At 40.7% G+C, this 12,946-nt stretch overlaps 1 long non-coding RNA gene across 1 annotated transcript; it reads left to right on the forward strand.

Moving 5' to 3' along the window:
• Positions 1 to 211: 211 nt before the first annotated feature.
• On the forward strand, positions 212 to 10,028 carry LOC128896668 (uncharacterized). The gene is made up of 3 exons (XR_008462060.1): positions 212 to 459; positions 534 to 903; positions 8,842 to 10,028. It is a non-coding gene; the product is annotated as an uncharacterized LOC128896668 (long non-coding RNA).
• Positions 10,029 to 12,946: the final 2,918 nt, after the last annotated feature.

Raw genomic sequence — 12,946 nt, forward strand, 5'->3', positions numbered from 1 at the left:
ATTCCTCTCCTTCCGAGGGGCGAGCCCACGTTACATGCTTGTAATAAATTTATGCATGTAATATTTCATTAGTGCTACGGTTGTTTTTGTTAATATTATTGTGCCCTCACACCCGACTATGCCCGGTCAAGAATGTCCGAAATCAGCGACATACTTTGACGCGAGGACTGCGAACTTGCAGCACTCGCGCCTGGCAACATGACCATATATGGTCATGCCCGATTGCCAACAAAGACTATAAAAACAATAACACCTTGTAAAAGACAGTTCTGAGCACATTTTGAATAAAGTCATTGTTGAGAGTAGATCGCTGGAGTTACGATCCTTCGACTCATCATTGAACACCGGTGAATTCCAATTCTTTAAACGCTCCAAAACCCACGATATCCCAAAACCCTTTAAAAACGCCTGAGGGCACAACAATTTGGTGGCAGCGGTGGGATATCGTCAAGTCTAACGGTTCGTGAAGTACAATTTCATTAAAGATCGTCGAGTTAAGAGTCAACACTGACAAAGTATTGATTCATTGCTAGGAATGCCAAACGCAAAGAGACTACCGTTTTGCTACCGAGGTGTCATCAAGGAGCTGACTCTGGACGTGCTCTGAAGAGACGTACATCAGCCCAAAACGGCAAGCCGGGACCAGTCGCTGGTGAGGACAACACGACCAAACGACGCCCAAGTACTGATCTGAGGATCAACGACGAGGATATTCAATTCCGGATCATCTTTCGAAGTCGGACATCAGGAGCTAACGGGAGTTCGAGGAAAAGCAGTCAATAGCAATCCGAGGACCAATTGACAGCGAGAGCGAAGCATCTTCCAGCGAGCAGCCGAGTGAAGTCCGAGGACCACCGGAACGCGGAACAACAACATCCACAACATGCAGATAACTCTACTGCTGTAAGTCCTAACTCGCATGTATCATAACAAATTGTAAACCAGAATCTTGTATGTCGGAACAAGGTAACGATACAGATCGTTTTCGATTACCATATACTAGAGTCATTTCGAGATCGTTTGAATCAATATTTGACAACTATTTAAATTATAGCCGTCACGTAGCTACGACTTCACCTTTTTCCGACTCAGCGATAACATTTCGTAGACGCATACGCGCACCATCCATACACTTTGATTCCGATTCATTAAGCGGCAGTGAAAACTTTGAACACGTAATTAGGGAAAGAGAATTCCTTATAGAAGAACACGATTTTAGTTTATTGCAAACAGAAAATATGGCATCTAACGTACTAAACAGTCTTGCACTAGTAAAAGAATTGAGGGAAACGTCTCCCACAGAAGTGTTAGCGTTCATCGATTCGTGTATGCTAGCCTCAGAGTTAACGACACCAGACAATCGATCACTTCTATTGCGAGCTATTTTGACTACAAAACTAAGCAATGTGGAATAGATTAAGATAATAGAATCAATGTGTCTCAGATCATCAAGACCCATACTTTCTCTCTTGCAGGCTTTTACATAATTTGTCAATTTAAGACTCTTACGATATGAGTCTATTTCCATTGCATTGCGTTTTAAATTATTTCCAAGGTCATTCAGATAATTTATCAATTTAAAACTCTGACAATATAAGAACACTTTCATTATTTTGCGTTTTAAAATAATTCTTATTCATCGACACGACCTTGCTTGGCCACGCCAAGCGTTTGACTTCCAGGCCGCGAACATCAAGGCAAATTTTTAAACAGCCTCAGTTTGTAGATGATACGCTATTTAACTTCTTCATGTCATCGCTAAAGTGTGGAGCAGTCACTTTACATGAATTGTCATTAGGATCTGAACGTCCGCACTGTTGAACACAGCATTTTAGCTGCACATAATTGGAAATCACCGAATTTTACATTGTGTTACACAGTGTCGCCTTTGCACTTTATTGGAAAGGACTTTCATGTACTGGCTGCTCATTTTGATTTCACATCTTTTTCTACTTTCTTGTACTTTTTTATGGGGATCTTTTATTTTTCTATGATAGCTCCTTGAGTCCTCCACTTTTTCATGTACTTGGCGTAATTTTTTTACTTTTTTGAAGTTTTTTGTGAGGATCTCACTTCTTTTTACAAAGATAATTTGTATAGTGAATGACTTCAAACAATAGAAAATGGGAGATCAGTTTGAATCCTTTAAGGTTTCAGAAATACGCGGAACGCATTGCAGGAAGTCTCATTGCAAGAAATTTATTAAAGAAGAAATGAGAAATGAATAAAGAGATCAACTATTTCTAACGCACAATTTATTGTTTTAGAATATAGTTCATACATTCACAGAACGCATGGCAGAAAGACTTGTAGCAAATTTAAATAATGAGAAAATGAGAAAGGGAACAGAGATCCACTATTTGTAATACATAATTTATTGTATTACAATAATATAGAAAAAGAAAGGTCAGACTTAGTCCTTTAAGTTCTCAAAAGTATGCACGACAACATGACAGAAAGTCATGTTGCATTTAAATGTTACTGATAAACTGATTACATTTTTTTTTTAATAAATTGCTTGCAATGAGACTTACTGCAATGTGTTCCACATACTTTTGAAACCTTAAAGGACTCAAACTGATCTCCCATTTTCTATATTATTGTAATCAGTTTATCAGTAACATTTAAATGCAACATGACTTTTTGTCATGTGTCGTGCATATTTTTGACAACTTACATGACTTAGTCTGACCTTTCTTTTTCTATATTATTGTAATACAATAAATTATCTATTACAAATAGTAGATCTCTGTTCATTTTCTCATTTTCTCATTATTTAAATTTGTTACAAGACATTCTGCCATGCGTTCTGTGGACATATGAACTGTATTCTAATACAATAAATTGTGCGTTAGAAGTAGTTGATCTCTTTATTCATTTCTCATTTCTTCTTTAACATTTAAATTTCTTGCAGGTAGACATCCTACCATGCGTTCTGTATACTTTTGAAAACTTAATGGACTGAAGTTGGTCTGTTTCCTATATATGGCTTTAGACACATTATGTATATTATAGACTCTACGCTTACTATAATAAAAGACAAATGTATTTTTACATTAAATGTATTCTACATTAATTTGCAAGTAAAATAAGGTTTGTATGTGTTATTTACAAATAAAATTAATCTCATATGAATAACGCACAATTTATTATATTACAACACCAGATTCAATCCCTTAAGTTTTCAAAAGCACACCGAATGTAAGGCAGAAAGTCTTGTTGTAACAAACTTACATGTTAAAAATGAAGTATGAAATGAAAAAAGAGGTCTGCACTATTTCTAACCCACAATTTATTATATTATAATACCAGTTTCAGTTTTTTATGTTTCCAAAGTACACACAACGCATCGCAAAATGTCTTGTTGTTAGAAATTGAAATGTTAAACATGAAATGAGAAATAAAGAAAGAGATCCACTATGTGTAACCCACAATTTATTGTATTATAATTCCAGTTTCAGTCCTTTGAGTTTTCAAAAGTACGCACAATGCATGTCAGAAAGTCTTGTTGCAAGGAACCAAATGTCACGAATCCTAACTGACAGTTACAGGTTATAAATGAACGAGCGGCATGAGTGACAGCCATATTACAATTCCGACTGACGAGCCTTACCGACGAATTCCGAGAGTCGACGAATCGACGAATGGTCTTAGCTCCTATTGGCTAAGTGTTGACAAAAAGAATAAGAATCAGAATCAGAAGAAAAATCTACAATTTCTGACTGATTCATGACATAATATTACGATATCTCAGTTGTAAATAGACCTATTTTATTGATTTTGGTTTTATTAGAAACCTTATATACGATTTACATTAGAAAAATGCCTTTGGATTTAGAAAATACAGCAGGCGTGACGAGATATTAATGACAGCAGTTTCGGGTTAGGTTTGAATCGCAGTTTTACGAGTAAATATACGTAGTAGCGCCAGCGCCAGTATACACGGTGGCGTATAATTTTTCATGTACTTGGCGTCGAGACGCTACCGCGTCTCTAGATACGCGCAGTAACAGATAAACACGGTCAAGGAATTATAAAAAAGCAAATGCTAAAACCGGAAGTTTTCATAGGAAATTGTTTAACAGAGGCAAACAACGGTACTTGCCTCGTACCAGTAGTAAATCTGACAGAAAAAATAATTCGAATACCAGCACCTAAAGTGCATATGGACACTTGCAACACTGACCTACTTAACGAAACGGACGATCCGTGCAGCAGTCAACAGATATTCAACACCAGGATTATGACCGGCAGAGATAGAATGCAAGCATTACGAGATAGTGTGATTACCGAACACTTAAATAATGAAGAGAAAGACAGTATATTAGAACTCTGCGAAAAATATAACGACATATTTTTTCTAGAAGGAGACAAATTAGGATTTACTGACAAAATAAAGCATAAAATACGTCTAATGTCTAATGCAAAACCGGTAAATGTAAAACCGTATCGATTACCTCAAATACACAAAGAAGAACAGTTCTTCGACTGTGGGAATATCCAGTGTCCTTTTTATATTTAATATAATGGATTGTTGGGATCTCATTTTTTTTATATTTGATTTAGCTGCCATACCCCAAATTTGTATCCCATATGTCCAAATAGGTTTTATTATGGTTTTATAAATTAATAATTTATTGTTCGAGCTTAATTTAGATTTTTTTTGACGTTAGCCAATACATGGATTTTCTCATTAGCTTTATGTGTTTAATTTTTTCTTCTATGTGCTTTTTCCAATTTAGCTTGTGATTCAGATGAAGTCCAAGGTATTTAACAGAAGTTGTCTGTGGAATTTCCTGGTTTAATAGTCTAATTTTAGGAGTTGCTTTTTTTTAAGAGTGAATGTAATGTGCGAACACTTGTTTGAATTTAATTTGATTTTATTATCTTTTGTCCAGTTCTCTATCAAATTTAAGTGGTTTTGTAGGTTTTCTGTTGCTATTTCAATGTTTTTGTGTGTGGATAGTATAGCTGTGTCGTCTGCAAAGCTATAAGTTTCCATTTCCAGCATCGTTGGCATGTCTGCAGTATACAGAGAATATAGGATGGGTCCAAGTACGCTTCCTTGTGGAACTTCAGCGTGAATTTCTTTGAGCAAGGAACATGTATTTCTAATTTTAACATAAAAGTATCTGTTCGTAACGTAAGATAAAATAACGGTGTATATGCTATTTGATAGGGATGTTTGTAACTTCCTAGGTAGTCCTTCGTGCCAGACTTTATCAGACGCTTTTTCCACGTCGAGGAACAATGCAGTGCAGTTATTTCTTTCTTCCATTGATTTAATTACATTATTTGCCATTCTGTGTATTTGATCTGCGATATTATGATTCTTCCTAAATCCAAATTGGTAGTCTGGGATTAGATGTTTAGCAGTTATCTCGTCCATTAATCTTTTATGTATTGTTTTCTCTATTACCTTAGATATTATTGGGAGTAGGGATATCGGCTTGTAAGAGGATGGTAGTTTTGGATTTTTACCTGGTTTATGTAACAGTATTATTTCCGCACATTTCCAAATCTGTGGGAAATATTCATGTCTAAATATGGCGTTTGACAGGATTGTTAAAAATCTCACTCCTTTAGCCGTTAGTTTTTTTAACATTTTTGATGTTATCAAGTCGTATCCAGGAGATTTATTATTTTTTAAGTTTTTGATTAATGCGATGATTTCTTGTTTTTTTTTATTGCTTTATGATTAATTAGGTTATTGGTAACTGTGGCTATGGGGGTGTGCGGTTCATTTGTGAATACTGTTTGAAGGTAATCTGCCATGGTTTCGGCTTGGTTTTCCAAAGATTTTGTCCAACTTCCATCCTGTTTTTGAATTGGCGGTATCGGGATAATTGGTCTTTTTAGTTTTTTTGTACATTTCCAAAGCGAGTAATTTGTTCTTTCGGTGTGATCCAGGTTTTTAATGAAATTCGTGAAGTTGTTGTTAGATTTTTGGATTTCAGTCTTGATTTGATTGGTGAGCTTGTTGAGTTGATGCTTGTAGCGTGGCCATCGTATCCTTTACCATTGTTTTCTCAGTCTTTTCCTGTTTCTAATCATTTCGATGATATGTTTCTGGTACTGTACTGCTGCCTCCGTTTTCTTGTTTTTTTTTTTGTAACCTGTTGAGGTGTAGACTGCTGATTGCATTACAGTAGTTAGCAAATCAGCAGCTATTTCAATATCCTGCCCAGTTTTTAGAGGTATCTTACAACTTAAGGTAATGTTAATTATTTCTTTATATAGTGTCCAGTCTGTTATATGATTTGCAGTAACACCTTTTCGTCTATTACCGCTTCCTGTTCTAACTCAAATACTGTAGGGGTGTGGTCTGAGCTTAGTTCGAGTGATTCTCTTGCTTTTATAGGTAAGTTTGTATTTATCCAGGATGTCCGGATACAGAATAAACTAGACTAACTAAACTTTCGAAAAATGCGCGTTGGATATCGTAGGATCGCTCCCGGAAACGAATAACCGAAACAAATACATATTAACGTTTCAAGACACATCATCGAAATTTAGCAAAGCAATTCCACTTCCTGACCAAGAAGCTAACACGATAGCTAAGGAATTTGTAACCAAGATAATATGCGAACACGGAATACCGAAAACAATTCTCACAGATCAAGGAACTAATTTCCTGAGCCAAATTTTCAAGGATACTTGCAAGCTTCTCAAAATCAACAAAATACAAACTACAGTTTATCATCCCGAATATAACGGAGCGCTAGAAAGAAGTCATCGCACACTAGCTGAATATTTAAAAAACTTTATTAACGAGGATCAAGCTAACTGGGACGATTGGTTACCATACGCAATGTTTACGTACAACACCACTCCGCATACAGCGACAGGTTTTACGCCCTACGAATTAATGCACGGAAGACAAGCAGAACTCTACCGACGTCACTTACACTACCACACGTTTTTTTTTTTTTTTTTTAACGAGGGGGAAATGCATTAAGCACACCCGGCGATGTAGGGTTCTTTCGCCGGGTAGTGTGGGACTCCCAGCGGGCTTGATCGCCCGCGGTATACCCACTAACACCCCCCCGATGGCCAACGTCGGGCATTACGGCGGCCGTGAGCACTCTAAAAAGAACTCCACCACGGCCGCCGTGCCTAGGCTCCCCTAATCGTTGGGGAGCCCATCTCCTCAATTTCTCTCGGCGCCAGGGGCCATACCCTGACGCCGACCGCCTTGGGACCGGTCACGAAGACGGCGGCGCCCTACCGCCAGCCGTCTCGGTCCCCGCGGTCCCTCGCGCGACACGCCGGGTCACCATGACTGTGACCCATGACAAACGTGCGCGCAAGGGGCCGTCTCACCATTCTGGACGCCCTCGATCAGGGTGGCCAGCGAGCAGGCAGGCCATTAGGGGGCTCCGGGCACCCCGGTACCGATCCCTCCAGCTGTGTGGGGATCGGCCGGTAATACGGCCGAACGCCGCCTCCAGGCCCACCTAACCCGTCTTCTCTCTTGACAAGCGGGATCGGAGCGTTCCCGATACCGCTCGTCTGCCTCCTTCTGCGATATGACTGCATCGCAGAAGGAGGCTACCGCATTCCACGACCTCTCGCTGTCGATCATGGCAGCAACTACGGCCGGCAGCGAAAGGTCCCCACCAATCTGTATTTCTCCTCCAACGTGTGTTGGGCCGTGTCCAGCACGGCCCCACACTGATGACACTCGGGCGCCGCCTCCGCATCCACCTTATGCACGTACTCACCGAAACATCCGTGCCCGGTGAGTACCTACGTGAGCCGGTAGGTGTGCCTGCCATGCCCGCGGTCCAGCCAACCATCAAGGTTGGCCAGAACCGCGCCGACAATGCGCTTGCGGGCAGCGGGGCTGTTTAGCAGCTCCCACCATCACGCATCTCGTGCACACCGCCGTGACTGGCGCTTCCATCGTTCGACCGCTTCAGCCGGCGGTTCCTCCCTGCTCCGGCGGTGCTCCTGCCGACGCCTGAAAACTTCGGCATCGGCGGCCGCTTGGAGGTCAAAGGGGAGGTATCCCGCCAGGATCAGCGTCGCCTCCGTGGAAATGGTGCGGTAGCCCCTCACCACTCTGATGGACACCCGCCGCTGTATGCGGCGGAGCACATGCCGGCTTTGCCAGGGTGTCGGCCCATACGGGACATCCGCATAGGGCCATGGCCCGCACCACTCCAACATAGAGGCGACGCATCCTCTCTTGCGGCTCCCCGAGATTGGGCATGAGGCGACCAAGCATGGTCGCCACCCTCTCAACCCGGGGGGACAAGCGGTCGAAGTGACCTTTGAAGCGCCAGCAGCCATCGATGTCCAGGCCGAGATATTTGATCCGGTCCTGGACATCGATGCAGGCTCCACCTATGCGGATCCGCGCCGGGGGAGGTCGCCGCGACAGAGGCAGCCCGTGAAACCAGACCGCCTCCGTCTTCTGCGGCGACACTTCCAACCCCAAACTTACACTACCACCCGAACCTAACTATACATATGACAGATACGCACACGAACTGAAACAAAGACTCAGATCTACCAATGCGATAGCCAGAGACACCTTATGAAATAATAAACAACGTTCAAAACAACATTATGACAAAAGGACTACACGCAACAAATTTAAATTAGACGACAAAGTACTGCTACACGACGAAACAATCAGACGAGGAAGAACAAAAAAACTGTCACCGATCTAGATTGGACCATATACAATTATTCAAGTCCGCGATAAAGAAAACTACACAATCAAAAAGGGCCATCGATTTCTACGCGTGCACACTAATAGATTAAAACACTTCGCGGAATAGAAAAAAAAAACAAAAAAATATATATATCCTAACAACCACCCCGACCTTGCAGGTCAGTATTTTGGTTACTGGTGTTTGCAGGCGACGCAACGGATACCAAACCTTACCAAATCACGGCATTCCCAAGCCAACCAGGTGTCTATTTCGAAGACATAAGAAACCTGCAGACGTATAAGGATACATGGAAATTGGTATTCCACATCGACACAAGTTCACTAAGTCTCCGATATACTAAAATCAAGTCTGCACTAAACGGCGCCATGAGCCACTGCACGAATAATCCATACCACAATATGAAAAATTTCTGCGATAAATTTTCCCTCATCTCAAACAATTTATTAGACCAAACTAAAATTAACTTAAACACGGCATATCAAATTCTTGATCCGTCTATGCGCGTTCGCCGCGGTTAAATCGACGGAATAGGATATTTAGGAAGAGTATTATTCGGCACAATGGACGCAAAAGACAATGAATCGATTAAAAGACAGTTACAAATTTTGAAACAAGAAGGAATTGCCCAACGGACTTCCTTATTAGACCAAATACAAGTAGTCAACGCGAACATTAAATTATTTAACGAGACTATGAGTAATATAAATCAAAACAAACACATGTTACTAAACGCAACAAATACCCTGAGACAACTATTAGAGACAGAAACTGACAGTCGAAATTACCAAGCCATGATAGACGAGAATTCAATTCTAATCGAAAACATAATCAGAAACCTCGCAGGCGACGTACGCAACCTATTAAATTTCGCAGTAGATATTAAAAAAGGAATTCTCAATTCGCTAGTTATACCACCGACAGAAATTATCTGACATGCTGAGTCAACACTACCTCTACTACCAAAAGGTTTAAGACCACCATTACCACTGAATACCGTAAACGTATACTCACTCACTAATACAGCAGGATATGCCGAAAACATATAATTAACACAATAATTGAAATGCCCTTGGTAAGCGCAAAAACGTACAAACTAAACAAAGTTTATCCCGTACCTACAAAAATAAACGAATCACTATACGCATATCTAGATACTGTAGAATCATACATAGCAATAGACTTATCAAATTTAGACTACATGCGAATCAACGACAAGGTATTAACTAATTGTAAAATATTTAACGACGATTATGTATGTAAAATATACCATCCAATTTTTAAAATCACTCCACACGGATCTTGCGAAGTAAAATTGTATACTAAACTTACTCAGCGTCCAGAAAATTGTAACGTTAGACTCATAGTCTTAAATCAAACAATGCTAATCGAGCTACATCATCCGGGCACATGGATCTATATAACCCCAGATCCTATAGAATTAGTTATTACATGCGATCAGCATACAACGAAAATAATTCATATACAAGATTCTGGTATCATAACAACTAAAGAAAAATTAACTATTACCATCTCGCCGAAAACATTGTAAGCGCACTCTCTCTACAGGGAGAGGGATGTTGTACCCTGACACCCGATTATTGCAACATATGATCGACCATCGCTAATCGAGTAACGACCCGATTATGCCCGGTCAAGAATGTCCGAAATCAGCGACATACTTTGACGCGAGGACTGCGAACTTGCAGCACTCGCGCCTGGCAACATGACCATATATGGTCATGCCCGATTGCCAACAAAGACTATAAAAACAATAACACCTTGTAAAAGACAGTTCTGAGCACATTTTGAATAAAGTCATTGTTGAGAGTAGATCGCTGGAGTTACGATCCTTCGACTCATCATCGAACACCGGTGAATTCCAATTCTTTAAACGCTCCAAAACCCACGATATCCCAAAACCCTTTAAAAAACGCCTGAGGGCACAACAATATTTATTTTGGTGTAGTTTTAGTGGGCATTCCTCTCCTTCCGAGGGGCGAGCCCATGTTGCATGCTTGTAATAAACTTATGCATGTAATATTTCATGAATGCTAAGGTCGTTTTTGTTAATATTTATTTTGGTGTAGTTTTAGTGGGTATTCCTCTCCTTCTGAGTGGCGAGCCCCACACTATCCCCTCCGTTTGAGGGAGTGTGCGTAAATGCATTTCTCCACGTATAAAAAAAAAGAGAAGGAGGAGGGAGGGAGGGAACATTATAATAAAAACGGAAATTTTGTCTAGCAAAAAAAACGACAAAAATTTGAAGGTAAATATTGTTCACTTTCCTCTGCATCAAACGGTACTGTCTAGGAGAAACTCTGTTTTTTTCAGCTCAAGAGGGGTCCAGTTATTGTCACCGAATTCTTAACATCGGACAAGCGACAAGCGTCCAGGAACAAACCCCCGTACTCTCCCTTCTCCGAGCAGGCGTCTAACGATGAGACTCTTATAGATTATTAATTTTAAGTGAATGTTATACTTGTACTTGATTTTTACATTAAAATTATTTTGGAATATGGGGAATTGTTAAAAGATAACATGCTAAAATACATATGTATAAGATAATGGTGATAAAATGATTGTTACACAAAATGATCTAATGTGACGTTCGCACATCGACCGTCCAAACCACGGAGATATTTTTCCCTTGTAACGAGATGAAGACAGATGTAGTATTTGTATATTCGAACGTCACCTTATATCTTAGACTGAGAAGCGTTTAGCAAGTAAGATAGAACCTAAGCGATAACAGCTACGGGGGCGGATCGAGCGATCTACTTCTTGCTACATCATGTGCCCCTGATACGACCACGGTACGACCGCGGCTTATTCACTATCGTGAACCGCGGATTCGGTTGCTTTATCGTGACGCACGTAAATACAACGGTTCTCCTAGATCAGGAATGCACAAAACCCCGGTCGGCGGGCGCGTGTTCGTCTGGTAGCGCGAGTCGAATCCGCGTGTTCGTTCAAGGTCAGAATGCCTTCAGCAGCAAAGTGGGAAAAAGGTGAAAGTAGCGGACAGCAAGTTAGACATAATGGGAAGCAAGTTAGAGGAGTGGAGACGGTGCATTGTGTGTGTAATACACAGATACAGGGAGTCACAGCGAGGAATAGCGGCGGCAAGCGCTGGTTTTTGTCTATAAGCAGTAAATTCTATCTTGTATTTTCGAACTGGTATGCATTAGTTACAGAAAGCTTTAAAAAAAATATATATATATGTATATGTATATTATATCGTACAATATAAATATTGTAGCGATAAACTCGAAATGAATTAACCACGAATCCGTATTAGGAATTATTGTATAAGTCTCATGAAAATTAAGGGACCCGTGAGACTATTGGAAGTAAGCTTGTAGTTGTGGCAGGCGCCCCCACTCTTAGAGTCACAGTGTACCGGATCAGTGAGGAGTGGGGACCCAGCGCCCGCCGTTCACTGAGGAGTGGGGGCCCAGCGCCCGCGGGTTCAGACCCGCGCCCGCGGGCACACTTTCTGTGCATACCTGTCCTAGATGTTAAGTCGAAGCTACAGATCCCTTACAATTCTCAGTACTCGTTACCACCCACCGGTGGGTGGCCAGATCTAATGAGACCTTGCATCTTTTCGACGAATTCAAGCGTAGCATCAGCTAAGGAACCGTCGGCAGTGGCTATCGTTGGTGTCAGTCACCAAAAACTGATAAGGGGTAGACTAAACACCTAGGAATGATTTCGGGCAAGATGTTATTGCCAACGCCATGGGAAGAAATCAACCACCACCCATGAATTTTTAATAATCACGTGGTATGATTTTTTTCTCCTTCCTTCGGACCAAAGGTCCCGAATTAGGGGTATAAGGGTATAAGGGATAAATTAGGGGCTCGGGATAGTTGTCGTTCGAAATAGTAAGAGAATTAAAGTCGTCGCGAGTTGTCTAAGAATTATAGTCCTCGTCGAGTCGAGTCAGATATCGAGTTTTATTGCAGCTTATTTATAAGCCAAGGTAGTGAATCTTTTTATTCAAAACTGTAATTGATTGTAATTGCTATAATAAAAGACCGTGCGCGGGTCTTAATAAACAGTAACGTAATTTAACAAATTCACATGTTGCAATTATCTTTTCCCTTAAATCGTTCGACGCGTTCGGAGAGGGAAAAAGGAATAAATTATAATTAAAACAACTATCTTTTCGATTTATGATCGAGGCGTCGAAGCCGGTCATTTAGGAATCTTAAAGATAGAAACATTGCTCGGCCGTGGGTTTCTTTTCCGTCATCGTA

The sequence above is a fragment of the Hylaeus anthracinus genome, unplaced genomic scaffold, assembly GCF_026225885.1.
Source record: "Hylaeus anthracinus isolate JK02 unplaced genomic scaffold, UHH_iyHylAnth1.0_haploid 11948, whole genome shotgun sequence".
In the NCBI taxonomy this organism is placed as follows: domain Eukaryota; kingdom Metazoa; phylum Arthropoda; class Insecta; order Hymenoptera; family Colletidae; genus Hylaeus; species Hylaeus anthracinus.